This window comes from Cygnus olor, chromosome 1 (genome assembly GCF_009769625.2).
Source record: "Cygnus olor isolate bCygOlo1 chromosome 1, bCygOlo1.pri.v2, whole genome shotgun sequence".
Classification (NCBI taxonomy): domain Eukaryota; kingdom Metazoa; phylum Chordata; class Aves; order Anseriformes; family Anatidae; genus Cygnus; species Cygnus olor.
This window is the reverse complement of record NC_049169.1, coordinates 153584162-153602751: the sequence shown is the minus strand read 5'-3', so window position 1 is coordinate 153602751 and position 18590 is coordinate 153584162. Positions and strand designations below refer to the sequence as shown.

At 43.4% G+C, this 18590-nt stretch overlaps 1 protein-coding gene and 1 long non-coding RNA gene across 6 annotated transcripts in view; both read left to right on the top strand.

The window, feature by feature from the left end:
• Positions 1-18590, top strand: part of FARP1 (FERM, ARH/RhoGEF and pleckstrin domain protein 1) — a 209247-nt gene that overhangs the window by 14453 nt on the left and 176204 nt on the right. The gene's annotated exons all lie outside the window — the stretch shown is intronic.
• LOC121060528 lies at positions 12238-16260 on the top strand. Its single transcript, XR_005814844.1, has 2 exons — positions 12238-12969; positions 13045-16260. It is a non-coding gene; the product is annotated as an uncharacterized LOC121060528 (long non-coding RNA).

The following is an 18590-nucleotide window of genomic DNA, read 5'->3' as shown; positions in this document are numbered from 1 at the left end:
AGACAGATGGGAAGCAAGCCACAAGTCTCCCAAACTGTGCGCATAGTTCATATTCCCCACCTCTGACTAACTACTCACAGCAGTAGTTGCAAGACTTGTACTTTGTTGCGAGAAGGGTGAAAATGCCAGGGTCATGACTGCGTCTGCTTTGTTTAGTAATAACCTCGATGGTTTTTCTAGCAGCTTTATTTAAAGTTGGCTCAGTGAGCAGAGAAGGCTGATTCGCTTAGAAGCTGAACTTTCTGATGCAATGGTACAGGGAGAGCTGCGTAGGCTTGGAAGTGGGGATGAAACACAGGATCCATCAGAGCAAACCCAGGAGATAAAGTGATTGGGAAAACATTGGAGTTTGGCCTTTGACGTGGTGGATAACTGAAGGGTGGGAGTAGTTTGTCCTGTACCCATAGGATGCTCCCGCTGACCTCGCTGCGCTGCGTGGACTGAGAATAGTGCTGTTTTCTCTGGCTGCTGGAGGTGATCTGGGGACATCTCACTGGGAAAAGGGAAGGATTAGGGCTTGCTGGACATCAGCATGTGTGTTGTATGTGGTCTTTTTTTCTTTTTTTCCTGTAGTCCTGTATTGCAAAGATTAAGTGTGTTGGTGGCTGTTCAGTATTGTGGTACGGTCACTGATCAAAATGAGTTCTGCTTCTGTAATCTCTAACAGTAAGTAGGGCTTATCAAAACTATTGCAAGGCTAGAAAACAAATAGACTGGTTTGTATTTAGAGTTTGTTTTAGCATGATTAGGACATACTTCCCAGTGTGAGCCTTTTATTCTCCCCAGGTAAACAGGCTGTCTTCCAACGCGTACTTTCTCTGTGTTTTACTCCTGTATAACCTTCTTTCTTCCAAGAGGGTCTGCACCATAAAACAGAAAGGTTGATGTTCAAGTTGTGTTGTGCAATTTGAAATTTGGTCTCTGCTGGCTGAAAAAAGAGAAATTGAGGCATATTTTCACTTCTGTAACCGTAAACAACAACCAGATGTAGAAGAAATGTGGAAGCCATTACCATTTCTTTCCAAACCAGTAGGGAAGCATCCCTCTTTCTGAAGCGTTCCGCTTTCTTATGGGCAATTTGTGCATAGATGGGTTGGAAATCTCCTGGTTGTAACGCAAAATGTTCATTTGTGGTCTTATCCTGTGCCATCCCTGCTGCGGCAGCACAGCTGCAGAGAGAGCTGGAAGGAGAAGTTGTCAAAGCACCGGAAAACTGGAAGAGAAAATTTTCAACTTCTTGGATGCATTGTCTTGAAATTGTGATGAGAAGATAGATCACACATGCTGGCAGCACTTTTCTAGTATTTCACCAGGATTTCGAGAAAAAAATATTTCAGTATGGAGGCAACACCTTGGAAACCTTAACTTAAAATCAGCAAGGTGAGATGGCTGCAGCATTTGGTAAAGGGCTTGGGAGGAGGCACAACTGTGGACGGTAAGCAGGTTGACAATAAGGTAGATAAAAAAACAAAGTAAACATATTTTTTTAAATGTTAAGAATGAAACTGGCAGATTAAATTTGAACCACAATAATTACTTCTTCAAAGGCCTTACCTGTACCTGTTATTTTCCCTTAAATACAATGCTTTGTATCAGTGACTCTCAAATTAAGTAGGTCAAAAATGCACCTTTTTCAGTGCATGCAATCATTTAAAATACAAAAGGCAGCTGAAAGGGAGATGCCCTTTAAATTTTTAGTGTCTTTATGTTGGATAGAGCTCTGCTTTTTACATTTTTGGAAGTGCAAGTATTTTCATGTTTTGAGATGCAGAAAAGCTTTTGCGTTGTGCATTTGATTTCAGTTTGGCTACCAGACGCAGAGGGAATATTCTCATTTTGAATAAACTCAGGATTGAGAATTCATTTGGGAGCTCAGAAAGCAGGAGAGCTTTCTTCTTCCTTTATCCTTTTTTAATCTATGAACAAGATAATCAGATGGGAGAAAATTAGGATTATGTGCATTAACGCTTGAAGTACGTGAAGAAGTCCGGCTATCTAACTGAAGGCATTGTGCAAATGAGGTATCTCACAGGTTTACTGTTTGTTAGATACCTAACAGAATTTCACAATATTTTGGTAAATTTGACTACAAGTGAATTGAAAAATTAATTATGGTCACCAAACCTTAATCTTTCCGTTGTATAATAAATCATTTTGTTTTAAATAGTAATCATGTTTGAGATACGCATTTTTTCATTTTCTGATGCATTTTTAAGGTGACTTTTAGGGCATCTTAGTGTTTTAAATTTAGTTCCTTCCAAGTGCAGTGTACTGAAAGCCAGAGTAAAATTAGCATCTTGGTATAAAGAAATGAATCAACTGCTAATTTGTAACACAAAGAGTGTATAAAAGCAATAAATGTAAACACAACTATGTAACACTTGGAAATGTGTATAAATACTGTGTAACTGGCTGGTTATGGAAAAAAGAGGTACTAAAGTAAATGTAAAGACTATAATTGCAGATGAATCTTTGTGGGATATATCAGTTGTTAAGGAACTTAGAGGAAGCAATCTGAGTGGAAGTTTTTGTGCTTACTAATACGTTTACTTTTCAATAATGACTTAAACCATCTGTGTTATCCTTCTTTCATTTGGACCATAAACCATAAAGATAATTAAAAATTCTTCAAAAATAGTCTTAGACTGTCTTTTTTTTCCTCTTTTTTTTTTTTTTTTTTTTTTTTTAACTCTTCCAAGTTTCATCTAGTGGTCACGCATATATTTAGTATTCAGTAAGGTGAGTCAAACTGTCAAGGTGCAGACTACAACATAGCATTTTTCTTAAATACTGAAGAACAGCTAGATAAGAAGGCTTTCTGTTGTTGTTGTTACTCATTCTTTGCTTCAGAAAAATATCCATTTATTTCCAAGTGAGGCCTGTGATACTACTTCTACTAATTCTAGTCTGGGAATTTCAGTATCTCATCAGAAGTATGAGCCTCAGACGTGCCTTAGATGTGCTCATCTGTGTGTGTTTTTGAGACTTTCACCTCATTTTCCCCTGCAGACTACTTTGTGCAAGACTGACTGTGTATTCAGGTGAGATTTCTGTCCCCTACACGTGTGAACTTGAGTTTCCTGACATTTCACGTGTTGGGGGGAGAGTAAAATAAGCTACAAGTAGATCCTCCCAAGCACAATTCCTGGAAACCGTAGGCTGTTGTGGGCATGTTTATTTTTTACTTGTCTCCTTGCTGTGATAACCTCAACTTTTTGAGGAAGGGAGCAGACAGTTTATTTAAAAACATGTTATAGCAAAATGCCATTTATATAAGCAACAGCAGATCCATTCACGCTTCTGAGCTCAATTTTCCTTTGTGCAGACTAGGAAGATTTTCTGTGACTCTGACCAAATGATGCTTGGAGTCTAGATCTACTCTACCCTGTGATTTTAGAGAGGCTCCTTCAACAGTGCAAGTCTGGAAATAAGCTTAATCAATCTCATACACACTTAAAGAAATTGAAAAGGCCTGCGAACTTTTTCTGAACTTTCCTTTTCAGAGTGGGCCGGAGCTCAGTCCAGTCTTCAGTCTCTATTTTTCTTCGTAGTCCCAGACTGTTTTTCCTTCAGGTCTTAGTGAAGCTGGAGGATAAAGGAACGCTCTTGACAATGTGAAGAACAGTTTTTTTTAGGTAGGTTTTTCAGTGTTTTTCTCATCCCCTTCTTCTCCTCCCTTCCTCCAACTTCTCCCTTTGTGGTTCCATACAAACCTTGGTTTTACAATAGTGAGACTTCGTAAAATTTTACTAGTGTACTATTTGATACAAGAAGTTGGGCAGCTTAGTGTAACTATGTCTTTTGACTTCTGTTAACAGTATGAAAATTTCAGCACTTCCTCTTTTTGCAGTTGGGTCTGGAAGGGATTGTTATTCTGGTGGCAGTGATTCTCAAAATACTCATCTTTGATTTATAGCTAGTCACAGACCCTCCCCAACAAGTCTGGCATGACAGTAGCGTTCCATCTGGGTTAAAGGAGAGTGCAGTTAAATACCCTTTTGTTTAGGTGAAACAATAGTCTCTGAAAGGTTTTTTTTTTTTTTTTTTTTTTTTCTTAACAAAGGTCTTGTCACACCAAACACAGAGGCTTGTGCTTAGCAGTTGCAGCACTGCTGGTGGTGGGCTTCGCTGTCTGACCACTTGACTCTGAGTGATTCCTGAAACACAGAAAGAAGCATATTTAAAAATCATGTCTTCTATGACAGTAAATGGTCTCTTATTGATACGAAGATGGTTTAGCAAATTTGCCTGGAAAGCATTCTTAGCTACAGTGTTTTGACTTGCTAATTGAACCTGAATACGGAAAAGGCTTGGTGATTGCAGAGACACCCAGTAGGTAGTCTGTGTTGAACCTCTAACAGTTCAGAAGAGCAAAATCTAGAGGCTGTATATAGAAACAAATGGGGCAGGAGGGTCAGTACCCCCAGAATAACTCTCCAGGCAATGGTACATAACACCAAACATCTCAGGAATATGTCTGCCGTTGGGCAAAGGGAACGACCATGGTGGAGTTTCCTGCTGGTGAGGAGGTCTTGCAGGGAGCCGTGAAGCTTGGTGCAGCATTATTTCCATTCCTTCATAGGGTTTGTTTGAAAAATACCAGGATCATAAGCTGCTGAAATTGGAAACATGAAAGGAATTTCAGGGGCTGAAAAAACCCGGGACAGACAAATATATCTTGACATTAACTTCAAAGGGTCTGTAATGCAGAGGAAGTTGTTAAGGCTGATTTTGAATATATATGTTTACTACAAAAGGGGAAGAGTTAGTGTTGAAAGCACAGGAGCATGGAACAAGGTAACTACTGACCTCCTAAGTGGCCTGAGGGAAAAACTGGTCTGTTCTTCATTTTGTAAGGGTTCTCAAATATCTTCTATTTGGAATAAACAGATGACCGTACTAATGAAGTCTGTTTTTCCTAAATCTGTTATACCGGACATGGAAGTGCCTGGTGGTGGATCCTGGAGCAGAAACAGCATGATTCTGGGTGTTTATAGGAAAGTACAGATCACAACATTTAATGGCTAGTCTCTGTCCAGTTGAACTGGTTGGCTAAAAGTGGCCCTAAAATAATAAATTACCTGCTGTTGAATGATCTGGAGTCATGTATTCTGATCTATTCTAACACTGTGAAGTTCAAGCATAGTACCAGTGGAACATTCATGGGGACATACCTCATTTTGCCTATTTGGAAACAAAGCAGCAGTGCTTTTACTTAATCAAAGAATCATAAAATCACAGAATCATTAAGGTTGGAAAAGACCTCCAACATCATCTGGTCCAACCATCCCCCTACCACCAATGTCACCCACTAAACCACGTCCCCAAGTGTACTGGGTCTGGCTGGGATGTTAACTTTCCCTGCAGCAGCCCATACAGTGCTGTGCTCTGCACTTGTAGCTAGAACAGCAGTGGTTTCACACCAGTGCTGTGTCTGCTGCTGAGCAGTGCTGGCACAGCATCAGGACTCCCTCTTACCCTCCTAGGGGGTGGGCAAAAAAGTGAGAAAAGAAACATCACCAGGGCAGCTGACCTAAGCCTACCAAAGGGATATTCCATACCATATGATGTCACACTCAGCAATAAAAGGTGGAAAAAGGAAGAAGAGAGGAGGGGTGGGCTCTCGTTGTGAAAACGTCTGTCCTCCTCCCAAACACCGGCTACGTGCGTTGAGGCCCTGCTTCAAGGACGTGGTCAAGCATCGCTCATTTGTGGGAAGTAGAGAGTAATTTCTTTCCTCTGCACTTCCACACAGCCTTTACTTGTTTTGTTTAGTTTTTCCCTTTCCCCCTCCCTTTTCCCCTTTCCCTTTTTTTCCCCTTTAGTTAAATTAATTAATAATAATCTTTCCTTAATAATTATTTCTTTTTTCCTTTAATTAAATTATCCTTATCTCAACCCGTGAGTTGTTCTTTCCTTTACTTCTTCCCCTCCTCATCTAAGGAGGGGGAGTGAGAGAGCGGTTGTGGTGTTCAGCTGCCTAGCACGGTAAAACCACCACACCAAGCACCGCGTCCAACCTCTCCTTGAACACCCCCAGGGATGGTGACTCCACCACCTCCCTGGGCAACCCGTCCCAATGCCTGACTGCTCTTTCTGAGAAGAAATGTCTCCTCACTTCCAACCTGAACCTCCCCTGGCACAACTTGAGGCCATTCCCTCTAGTCCTGTCACTAGTTACCTGTGAGAAGAGGCCGACCCCCAGCTCCCCACACCTTCCTTTCAGGTAGTTGTAGAGAGCAATGAGGTCTCCCCTGAGCCTCCTCTTCTCCAGACTAAACAACCCCAGTTCCCTCAGCCGCTCCTCACAGGACTTGTGCTCCAGGCCCTTCACTGGCTTCGTAGACCTTCTCTGGACACACTCCAGGGCCTCAATGTCCTTGGTCTCAGAATTAGCGATAGCTCAGGGACGTGTAGAGGGAGATAGAGGAGGTACCAAGAACTAGACTAGAGATGTAGTCCCAGATGCTTTTATGGTTTTGCAGAAATTTGTCGATGAGGCAGAGCATTGTGGTAATGCGGTGCTAGCACAAGAGGCAGGGCAGCAGTTATGTGTTGTTGGTGCTCTGAAAGAGTTGCCCTTTGGTGATATAACTTGACTAGTTATCTCTATAACTAGATGCTGTTTTGAAGTCGAGGAGAGTCACTGAAAAAGTCGTCTGGGTGCCTGGATTGATATTTGTGGGGTAATCACTGAGCTGAGACAACTGAGCCCTCTGACAAGGAGTGTTGACCTCTTCACGCAACAGCATGAGGCACGTCAGTGGCAGAGCTTTGGTGTTTAACAGGCTGCTCAGATGTATTTCAGGTCATGTTAAGAGTTAGGGTTACTGTTATCTTCAGCTCAGGAAGAGGAAAATGTGGGCGACTGCTCCCATGTAAGCCGGTCATAGGAACCAGTAGGAGCCGAGTGTGGTTTTCTGCAGAGGTTTGTGTGGTCAGCATGGTACAGCTGAGAGCTTGGACGGTGGGTGAAGGTGATCCCCTCCAGGCTCTGTGTCTTGGAGTGACTTGTGCAGAACAGGAAAACCACCACCCGCTGCAGAAGCTACAGGGTGGCAGAAATAGCAGCTGAGCCCGACGCAATGTTCGAACAGATCGGTTTGTCGCTTTTGTAGCAGAACTTGTGTGCCTGCATGCAGAACACAATAGGAAAGCGTAAGAAATGGTGTTTTAAACCAGAGAGAGTGCAAGAGGTGAGATCTGGCTGAGCAGGCTGCTACCTGGAAAGAGGGCTCAAGTTGCAGGCTTCTTTTTGATTGATTCCCAGTGTGTTTCAGGGGAAGGATTTTCCATGTGTTTCAGCTCTTGCAGTTTCTCCCAAGAGAAATAGCACACCTCAGCTCCTAATATTTTCTACGTTCCTGAGCCAAAAATGGGTGATACTGAGAAGTACAAATTCATTTCTCTCTGGAAGCACACTTAGTATTTCTGAATGAGAACCAAAGTTCATATACTTTCTTTAGGGCACTTAAAGCGTGTTTTTAACAACAGATGAGATGTCCGTCGGGTTAGCTGCTAGGCACAAAATATAGTTGTATTTGTAATGTGGTGGTAAGGCTGTGCAAGTGGGCATATATCTCACTGTGTGAGTGGCAGCACAAATCTGTTAGCGCTTCATAAATCTCATAAAGAGGCCCTTTTGTTGTCATCTTCCAGGTTCATAGTTTGCCTGCCATCCATTTTAGGAGATTCTCCAGAGGAGAGCTGCGTGAGTGATAGGGGACACGAAGGCAGAACAAGCTTTAATGCTGTCTGTAGTGCCTTCCCTTGCTGATCAGCTTCTAAGTCCCTGCAGGAGAAGAGTGGACTCTTTCTTCTTCCTCCTTCATCTTCCTTGTCCCCTTCAGCTACTGTTTTTCAAAGGCTGTGCAGCTTCTCAAACGGCTTTCAGATTTGCCAGCACAGCACCATAATTGAACTGGGCCAACTGAAGCAGGGGACGGGAGATCTTGTGTAACTTGGCTCTAATGAGGCTTTTGGTGCCAGGACATGAAACAGAAGTTAGTAAATTCTCTTGGTCAATGTAGGTGAAATACCTAACCCAGTCTGGAAACGTGTAGCCTAGCTGTGTTCATGTAACAGGAACACGTGCAATCAAGTGCAGCTCTCCAACGGGACGTAAACCTTTGTCTTGTGGCTTCAGCAGGTGCTGCTTATAGATGATTCCTCACAACCTGGGGAGATGGGCATGAAAAAATGGGCTTCCCAGGGCTGTGCAATCTGCTGAAGACTCCTGGACCTGTAACATAAGATTTTGCCCCGATGATTCCAGCTAGAGATCTGGTTTAGCCCCACATCCTAACTCTACCAGCAGCCAATAGTAATGCTGGGGTGGAAAAGTCTTAGTAAAGATAGCAATCCCTCCCAGCTTTTGGCAGGCTCCAGTTCAAGGACTTAGAGCACGAAAGTCATGTCTGCACCTTTGTTTAAGAGCTCTTGACAGACTTTCCTTTCTAAATTCATCAATCATGCACTAATCTGTTTTAAATTTCTGCCTTCACAACATGCTGTGACAATGAGTTCTGCAAATAATTGTAGTGGGGGAAAAGTACCTCCTTCTCCTCTTGTTTAAAAACAAGTTGCCTGGTAAACTTCATTTTATACTGCCTAATTCACGTACCCTGAGACATGGTTTCCTATTTGTTTTCTCTGTAATACCGTTCATAGTTTCATGACTGCCATCTCTCAGTGGTGTTCCCTGCAGTGCTGGGTGTCCCTGACCTGCTTGCTCCTGATGCTCCCTTTGCACCCCAGCCAGCACTGAGCTTTGTGGTCTACGAGTGAGTCGTTCCTCACCTTAATTAATCTGTGGTGCCTCCAGGGTTTCCACTCACTGCATGGCTATTACTTTGTGTTGTACGTGCATAAATACATGATGAATCTATCTGCAGCTCTTCACAGTTAATTCTCCTGATTCTGTAATCACCAACAAACTATCATCTTGCTGCTTGCTATATTTTCCATGCAAATAATGAATATATTGAGCATCACAAATGCAAAACCAAGTCCATTGTGAAAACTGGCCACTTACTCGTGCTCTGTTTCTTCTCATCTAACCAGTTGCTGATTTGCAGAAGGGCCTTCCATCTTATCCCATGACAGTTCAATTTCTTTAAAAGCCTCTGGTGAGAGACATTGTCAAATGTTTGTTAGAGATCCAAGCACACTATATCATACATACCACACTTACCCATATATGTCACGGGAAGTTTGTGAGGTATGGCTTCTTTTATAGCAGCCATGATAGCACTTCATCAATATATCATATATGTTTGCATACCTGCTAATTCTGTTCTCACAGTTTCTGTCAATTTTCTTAGTATTGGTGTAAATCCATAGCTATTAGCCTGTAATTCCCTGGAGTCCTTTTATTGAGTTTGGCAGCACATCCTCACCTTTTTATCTCTCTCCCATTAAGGGCATCTTAGAGACAAGCTAGGCAACATGGTCAGTAGTTCAGTGTTTGCATGTTCAAGTTCCTTTAAAATACCTGGTTGAATAGCATCTAATTTGGTAGCCTGCTGTTGGTTCTAAAGCCTAATCTGAAGGTGCTGTATTTTAGACATTGTCTTGCTCCTGTACAGCCTTCTTGCTCCTGCATGTACCTGGCATTTTCCTGAGTTTCATGACAGTGGTGGCCAATTTGCCTCCATCATCACTTCGACCAGCTTGGGCAGACCTTCCTTCTCCCTTCTCACCACCCCAGGTGCTTCCTAGATGTGAAACAGGAGCTTGAAACAAGGAGCTGCTGGAAAGCAGGAATATGCAACCATGTGGACGCACCTTTCTGCCTCAGTCCTTATGTATGCTGGCTTAAGTGGGTCCAGAAACCTTGGCAATATTTATAGATAGATAGATAGGTATCAGCTTTTATTGCTTGAATTATTTTCATGGAAGGTGAAGTGGAATGTAGATGCTTCCAGTCCTTATCACTGATCACAAATCTCAACTTCAGTTAAAATAAACTTACATAGATGAGCTTTTCCACAATTTTACATAGATAATGGATTTATGTAGTATTTTAATACATACTTTTCTGTTTCGGATTATGTTCATAACAAACAAGATTTTAATGCAACTATTCAAATATGTAAGACAAATTAGGATCAGAGTGAGGGGAGAGATCTATTTATTGTTCGGAAGAGTTAATGTGCATTTTGGTTTTGAAGCAGTTTGAAATTCAGTTTCATCCTCATTCTTGCAATTGAACTTCAATATTTGTAATGAAAATCCTCCATCATGTGCCATATCTATTTTGGATGTGAATCAGACTTATGCTCATGTCTCTAAGGGAATTCTGTTGCTTTTCTTGTTTTCACCCTGGAAAGGAAGACGTGATTCATTGTTCTAGTCCAAGGATATCTGACGTGATGCAGCAGTACTGTTTCTCCCTCTCTTACCTGTTTCTTTTTCCCCCTTCTTTCTTTGTGTGTAGATATTTTTTATTCTGCTTCAGTTTGTACCTCCTCCCCTCCCTGTTTTCCTCTAATTGCTTTTTGCTCTGCCCATGCAGGATCCTGGCTCGTGTGTGTGAGATCTGCGCAACCGTTTTTATCTAGCTTTTCCCTTTTTCAATGGCTTCTGAATCAACTTCCCTCCCTTGAATCAATCGAGGTAATGAGGAGCGGTGTTGCTTAGCAATGCTGGGAAGCTGATACTGCTTGGGTTATGTGCGTGCTGCAACTGGGCTGAGCAAAAGAGGCTACCGGTCCTCTGTGGCCAGTGCAGGGAATAAAATCTTGTTTTCTACTGTTTTTAGTGTTCTTGCCATTAAGTGTGGTTGTTTTTTTGCCTTTAGTGTTGCTGAGTAGCAGTTTTATGGACTTACAGATGTTCCTCCCCCCTTCTTCCTGATATTTCCAAATGTAAAAAAACTTCACAGCATGTAGAATCAAAATATACTCGGGATGCCACTCTTTAAAGAGTGGGTATCTAATTAACTGTCTTGAGATAGGTATGTTTTCCGTCTTCCTCCTCCACATGCCAGCAAAGCTGTTGTGAAAGTAGAGCTGAGCTTTACAGGATGTTTCAGTCCTCTAAAGCAGCAGAGACTGGCAGCCAATTTGGTGTATGTGGCAAAGGATTAAAAATAGGATAAATGTGATACCTTCAACCGTGTCAGAATATGGAATGGGTTATTTCAGCTGCTGATGTTAAGGGTGTGAATGGAGGTTATTAGCTTTGAAGTGTTTCTCTAAAATTCTCAACGTCAACAATTTTCTCTAAAATTGTTGATGTTGAAATTCTACATTTTCAGTGGATGGATTTTAGTCTCACTTTAAATGGCAAAAGAACTGTTTTTTCCACTGTTTTGTTGTGTTTTGGAAAGCCAAGGGAGTATACATAGAAAGGCTGATTTCTTTCTCTCTTTTCTCTTCTTTTTAATAAGAAGCATTAGAAAAATTACATATAGGTGGATCAGACATCTTTGAGCCACAGTTCTACCAGATGGTTGCTCTCATTCTTCACACAACTTTGAATAGCAGGGGATGATCCTTACTTAAGTCATGGGGTGGGGTTGATGTGGAGCTGGCATTTTCCTCTTTTGAACCAATCAGGATACAAACCCAACTTTTTACTCATAGTCTTGGGGGCACTGAGGGAGTGTCCCCCTGCTGTCCATGAAGAAGCTGTGGATTCTGGCATCTTTTTTTTTTTGATGGCAATTCTATTGCCTGCAGCAGTACAGCAGGTATAAAAACTTCCTCAGAACAAATCTGGGTGCTGAGGGTGCAACCACTGGTGCCAAAATACACCCAGAAGTGGATGGTGGTGATGGGGAGGTTGTGCTCCAGAGGCCGGTCACCCCTAGTGGTGTTTGTTAGGGCAGCACAGGATTTCTTCCTAGGTTTTATACTGAGCACTTGGTCTCTTTGATCAGCTACTCCTACCCCACTCAACCGGCACTTTCCATAACTGACGAATGTGTTCCCAGCTAGTTTGTTTGCTCCTGATTTAGACTATTTAATCCGTAGTACGCGCTCATTTATCCTTGTCTATAAGGAACAAAACATGGAGCTGCTGAGGGGATTTATAGCAGGTTCATTGCCATGGTTTCAGGCAGCCTCACATAGCCTAAAAATAGATACAGGAAAGAATATTCTCTTCCCTCCTCTCCCTCCCCCAGCTCTCTCACTAATTGGAATTTCCTTTTTTGTTTGTGTATTTTTGTTACGGATTCACTGACTCGCAGGTCAAGCAAATTTGTCTGATGTCGCGTTTGAACGAGGAGAGCTCGCTGTGGTACCCGCTGTAGTGGGGAGCGGCCACCGCCATCACGCGCCAAGGCCCTTGCCTACTGCGGCTGCCTCTGGCACCGGGCAGTGGGGGCTCTGGCTGGCTTTATAGCTCTCTGCAAGATGGCACCAGGGTCCAGGCTGTTCAGGGACTGTCCTGGGGAAGCCCTCGAAATGGATCAGCTTGGATTTGTGCCATGCCGGCAGGGGAAAGGCGCAGAGTAGGCGAGGGTGTGCCTTCCGTGCCGGTGCTGTGGCCTGCTTGGCTCCGGCCGGGTGGCCGCTGTGGTGCATGGTGGCTGTCCTGCAGCTGGGGTCCTGCCACCAGCTGAAGGACCAGGGTGGTAACTATGGCAGAACCAGCTCTAAACTACCGCCTCCACCAGCGTTTGGTCTGGCTGTTGTTTGGTGGTGGTGGAAAAATGAAGGCAGAACGCAGGTTGGCACGTAGCGTGGTCTCTTCTGAGGTGTGCCGACTGGACTATTTTTATCTTTGGGTTGGGGAGCTGATTATTATATTTTTTTCCCCTCTTCCACAGAGGTGTTGACTGTTTCTGTTAGCAGGAGGCCCAGAAGCTTTTAGATCTCTCTCCCCAGACAGGAAGGGCATGGACTGGAATCACACCGATGCCGTGGATTTCCTGCATTGCTTCCTGTTGAACTCATGGGCCAAGAGCTAGGAGGGGACATACCGTGTTACAGGGCCTGTCTGCAGCGTGCAATTCCTGAGGTTCGCTGCATGCCTTCTTACGGTGGGAAGCAAGTAAATAGCCCCACAGCAGGCTTATCAACTTGTGTCTTTCAGTGACTGGTTTTGAGGCAGGGGGGAAAGCGTTGCGGGTTGAATTACAGAGTGGGGGGATCCTGTGTGGTCTCTCAGCAGATTGTATGGCAAACGAGGTGTCGGTTTTTGCTTTTTCCTGAGCAAGGCTTTGACTTCGCCCAAGAGGAGCTGCGGTAAGTTTATTGATTTGCTTGTGTTGCCACTGGTGCTGGGCTTTTTTATTCTTTCTGCTGCTGCTTTTGTGGTCAGGGTGCCCTAACCTTTCTCTGTGGGGTCTAAACGTCTCCGTTTAGGGCTAATGTGATGTCCGGGTGTGAGTATGTTAGTGAATGGCTGCAGAGCATTGCTATTTCCTTCTCCTTTTGGCCTATTATGTATAGATTGCAAATACTTTTGAATTTTCCCATGTTTCTGAACTGATCAGGGCTGTGACTTCTTTTCCCATATACTCTATTGGACAAAACTTGTGCGTGTAAGAAGGTGGTTCAGGTGAGATAGGACTGTGGATACTGGTTCTTCTCCAGTACTGGGCAGTATAAAGGTGTCAAAGACAACTTACTATTCAGAGGATGTTAAAACTCTTCCAGGAGAGTGCCTGTATGTAGCAGAGGGTAGAGGGTCAGCAACAGCCTGGTAGCTGAATATTTGATGTTTTGCTGTGAGGTCTTTCTGTTCCCTGCCTGCTGCATTGTGGTCAGTAGCTGCAAGGTGTGTCTGTGCTTTCCTGTACCTCTCTGTGGTATTCTGCAGTATTTATGGGCCTGACCTGGGCAGCTGGAGAGCAGGAGGAAAGCAGCCCCACAAAGGCAGGGACCTGCCCTGGCCTCTTCCTCACAGCACAAAGGCAGAGGGTTTGGGGCTGGAGGCTCAGGGTGGCCGTGTTGTTGTTCTTCATGTTATTCTGCAGAATTGCACCTCTCTCCTTGGAGCAGAGAGGAGTTTGCCATCATTTCAAAGGATGCATGTGGAGATTTCCATCACACACAGAGCTCCCCAGCCCAGCACAGGCCAGCCCAAGTTACAGAGCCAGGCCATGTTAGTGACCCTTTGACATTCTCATCCTGTCTGATGCTAGAGAGGAAAAGTTGCCACACCTGTTTGGCGTTTTCACATTTTTTTAAGTGGACCTCCCTTCTTCTGCTGTAATGATTTAAACACCTGGAAATACTGTATGCATGAGTTTGCATTAAATAAAGCAACCTGCTTGCACAGTAGATGATCACCTCTTTCCACTCCTATCTATTCAACACTTGTGTTTAAAACACTAGTATTTTACATCCACTTGTGTTCCCTCCAGCCCTTCCAGCCACTTCCTTGCTGCCAGACACCACTCCCTGCGCACTGGTGTGTGCCACGGGGAAATTGGGGTCAGGTTGCTGTGGGCATCTACAAGAGTAGAGAGGTTGAGGCGAAGGCAGTGCCAAAAGCATCAAGTTGTGTGCTGTTTGTTTTGTCTGGGTAATGAGCTGCTATTTAAAGGTAGATTGTTTACTTGTAGCCCATGTAGAAATCAGAGTATGCATATTCAGGAGGTATGAAAATTGAGGATACTGTTTTCTGGACTCTCAAGGTAGTGTCAGTCACGTCATTTGCTTTCGGTAATGTTCACTCAAGAAGTCAAGGCATCTTAATACTTCAAATATAGATTAGATACTGTTTAAAGATCACGATTAATATTGCAAAGCAAAAGGCCGTAGTTAAAAGCTCTAATTCTCCCTTTTTGTGATTCCTGACACCATCTTTAATTCTTTAGTTGCGTTTTTCCCCCTCTCTTGATCTCCATCTTGGTTTTTGGGTTTGATAGTTCTCCTATAGCAATGCCCTGTTGTGTGTATTGCATTGTCTGTGAGAAAAGTCTAATTCTTCACCTTTTGCAGTTTGGAAGAGGAGCGTGGCTAAAGCTTCTACAGAACTGGATTCAATTATTGACAGAGGTCCCTGTGTTGTTAGGAAGTAAATTAAACACCCAGAAAATGATTAAACTCTTGATAAAACCTGAGATTTGTGAGCTAATTTTCAGAAAGCCTCATGCTCCTGAATGCAGCCTGTAGTAAAAGGATCTGTAATAATATCTAAGGAAAGCTGCAGAATGTGAAATACTCGAAGAATGATTTCAGCCTCAGAGTCTCGGTCTGGGAATACAGAATTGGTGGATTTACTTTGGATTTCAGTCTGTCTGACCTAGATCAATAAACAGATTTAGACTTCAGACTCCCTCTGGGTCAGTATCTCCGTATCTGGAGGACCTGGGTTTTCTGTCTGTAATTCCCCATATATGAGGTATGGCTAATATCATTCCTTCCCATCTCACAAGGGTATCATGAAGTTAAAGTTAAGTACTTACTGAGAGTAAAACAGCCTGCTATACAGAAAGTGCAGAAACTCGCTTGTTAAATTCTGTCTTAACAGCAGAGTGTGAGTAGTTAATAAGCCTTAATGATGGAGCAGGGAGGGAAGAATGAATACTGATTGCCTTCCCCTTAATTGATGGTGCTATCCTGTACTGTGAATGAGGCAGAGTGGTCTTTGGCAGGGTCAGGGAGGGGAAATCTGTGCAGCGTAGACGTGCAAGAACAGGGACTTACAGTCTGATTGCATGCTTCAAACCAAACAATTCCCAATTCTTAACTCTTCCTTTAAGGCATGCAATTTTCTCTTACTTAAAGAAAAAATGAAAATCCCCACTGTTTAAAAATGAAGGCTCCCATTACAGTTGTAAACGTTATGTCCTCATGCAGGATTTCTGTCTCTCGTTTGAGCAAGGAGACTCGCTTCCACGGTAGGTGGCTGTGCTCCCCCATGGCTTCCCGCTGCGCCAGGAGGACACAGGAGAGTTCACCTCAGTTCCCACCTCTGGAAGCAAATGGCCTTAGACCTTTCTCCCAGGAGCATGGTTTTTTTCAGGCTCTCATCCCAGTCAGCTCCTTTGCCCCCTCGGATCTGGTGTGGGGAGGAGACGATGAGTGACCGGGTTTCCCCACGGAGCCTGCACCTGCACCAGTTGGGGCAATCACGAAAATCCAAAGATGTGACAGGCTCCTCTCTTCACCGGTGGAGATGGGCATGGTCTGGTTGTCACCGGGGAAGCGTGCGAAGTTCAAGCATACTCAGCAAGGAAAGGCTCATGGGAGATATTAGTTATTCACACTTCAGAGGTCTTTGTCTGCCATGGATATGCTCTATGCTACTATCGGATGCGGGCATAAAAGCTTCTTTCCATGTTCAGCATAATCTAAAGTTACTCGAGAGGCAAGAGCCAAGAAAGGAACATGCGTACGTAATATTCTCACAGGGAAGAGCAATCCAATACCCAGTCTTCCTGCCCACGTAGTGCACCAATGTGACCCGCAGTGCTGCTTGCTGGTAGCTGCACCTTGGTGGTGTTGGAAGGCTTTTACTTAGGGGGAGGATCCGTCAAAATCTGTCAGGCAGCATTCGCTTGGAAGACCTGTGTTATTTGCAACGTCCGTCTTTCTGCTTGGTCTTTCTCTGGCAACTTCTATGTCGTAATATCTTAATTGAAAAAAAAAAAAGAATCTGAATCTTAAGCCTCTCCGTTATATTCAGATTGCAAAGACTGTTTTCGGCTGCTACTTCTGACAGTGTTTTAAGGAGGATGGTGCAGACCGATGGGCAGCTCTGGCAGTATTTCTGCTTTCTCTGCTTGCAAATGCTGCAAGGAAGAGAACAGAACAAGAGAATCGATGCTTTCCACTAGCCCCTTCAGTGGTAAAAAGTACAGATGCTACAGATAATGCCTCTTCACACTTCCAAGCAAGTAATTAGTTTTGAAATGTAACAGAATCCACAGGGATGTGATCTGCACTGAAACAGGTTTGCTGATAAAGGTATGATGGTGTGGTTGAACAGGTGCACCCTTCTCTTCCAGATCCTAAAATCTGCAATAACAGTGCTGTGCTTTGGAGTGACTTAAGCCAGCTTTCATTGTGAAGTAAGTTAGGGTGGGGAAAGGAGTTTATTTTGCAGACATAACATCACCTAATGGCATTTTTGGTCTGTCTTTTATGAAAAACAACCCTAGTCTGTCCCCATGAAGCATATACAATACTTACATTTTAGCTGGATATAAAGTGAGGACTTACCTGTGGCAGCAGTATATCTGTATCTCTGTCTCGCAGTATCTCTGATAGCTGTTCATGGAGTAAATGCAGTGTTATCAATTATCTAAAGACAGAGAGGTATTGTATCTTGAAAGATCAGGAGAGCTGTCGTCAGACAAAAAGGGACAGACAGTGTCTAGACGGCACTGCTCAGCACAGGTAGAGTTTCTCCTTGGCTCTTTTAGTGGTTATTCTATTAGAAACAAGGAGAACTGAGACAGAAACCTAAGCAAGTTTGAAAGTTTGGTTTTACGTTTTACAATTATTTCTGAAGGAAGAATAAAGACATCATTTTTGAACACTATAGGATATTTCAATTTAGATACTATACAATCATGCCTCCTGGCCCGTTCATTATATGTCCACCAGGATGCCAATGAGTCTATTAAGTTGTTTTCGAAGCAGCAGTACATAAAGCAATTTATTTTTCCTGATGGTACGAGCATTTCTTACTGGGAGCTGTGTCATTACCATGTGTGGTGTTTTGTTGGTCAAGCATAATGAAGGCTTCTGGTAAAAGAATTATTAAAAAAATAAAATCATTCTATATTCTATTATATTGAGCAGTTCTACAAACACAAAAAGGCTCTTTCAAGAACAAATGTTTAAATATTTAAAACCTGCAGGATTTTTTTTTCCTGTTTTTATAGCAGCTTGTATACCGAGCACACAATTGAGACCATAAGTATGTTTTTCCTGGTGGAAGACGACAGACTGTGTATATATAATAATTTTGTGGGAGTCTGATCACAAGCTCTGGGCAAAAAGGAAGCTAGTCAAGACCATTGTGGCTTCAGCGTAACATGTTTGGATAGGCATCTTCCCCGGATGCATGATGCTGAACGCGGGCGTCGTTGTCCTCTGCGGTTTCGAGCTGCTGGGCCATGGGGTGATTCTGTGTAGTGCATTGTGCATGGTGGTGAGCTCCCAAGCTTCTGCTCTGTCCTTGTGCCGTATATCATCAGCACAACAAATCGTAACCTGTCTCCTTCTCAGTAGGAGGAAGAACGAGGTGTTTGCGTGCTGACCACAGCATCTTCGGCTCGTTGTCCGTGTGCTCAGGGAAGGGGCAGAAGTTCCTCCGAGGGGCTGCCGAACGCCCAGGTTGGGCTTCGGTTCCTGACAGCTCTCTGGAGGAGCCACTGAGAATACCTCTACTGTCTATTTGTACTTGGTTCAGAGAAATAATATTCCCCCCAAGCTGCCTATTTCTCAAAAACAGCACTGTATGAGATTTTCCCCCACCTGCTGAACAGTAGTGTTACCGTAGTGTGTTATTTATTCTTTTGACATGTTTTTATTTCGTGGAAAAACATTTGCGTTATACTCGAGGCTGGGTATGAGTTGCTGGATCCCTTTCAGAATTCTGTTAAATCTGGAAGGAAATCAGATTACTTTCCTCTACTATAAGCACATTCGGCTTGGCTTTCACACGAGGTGTTGTAT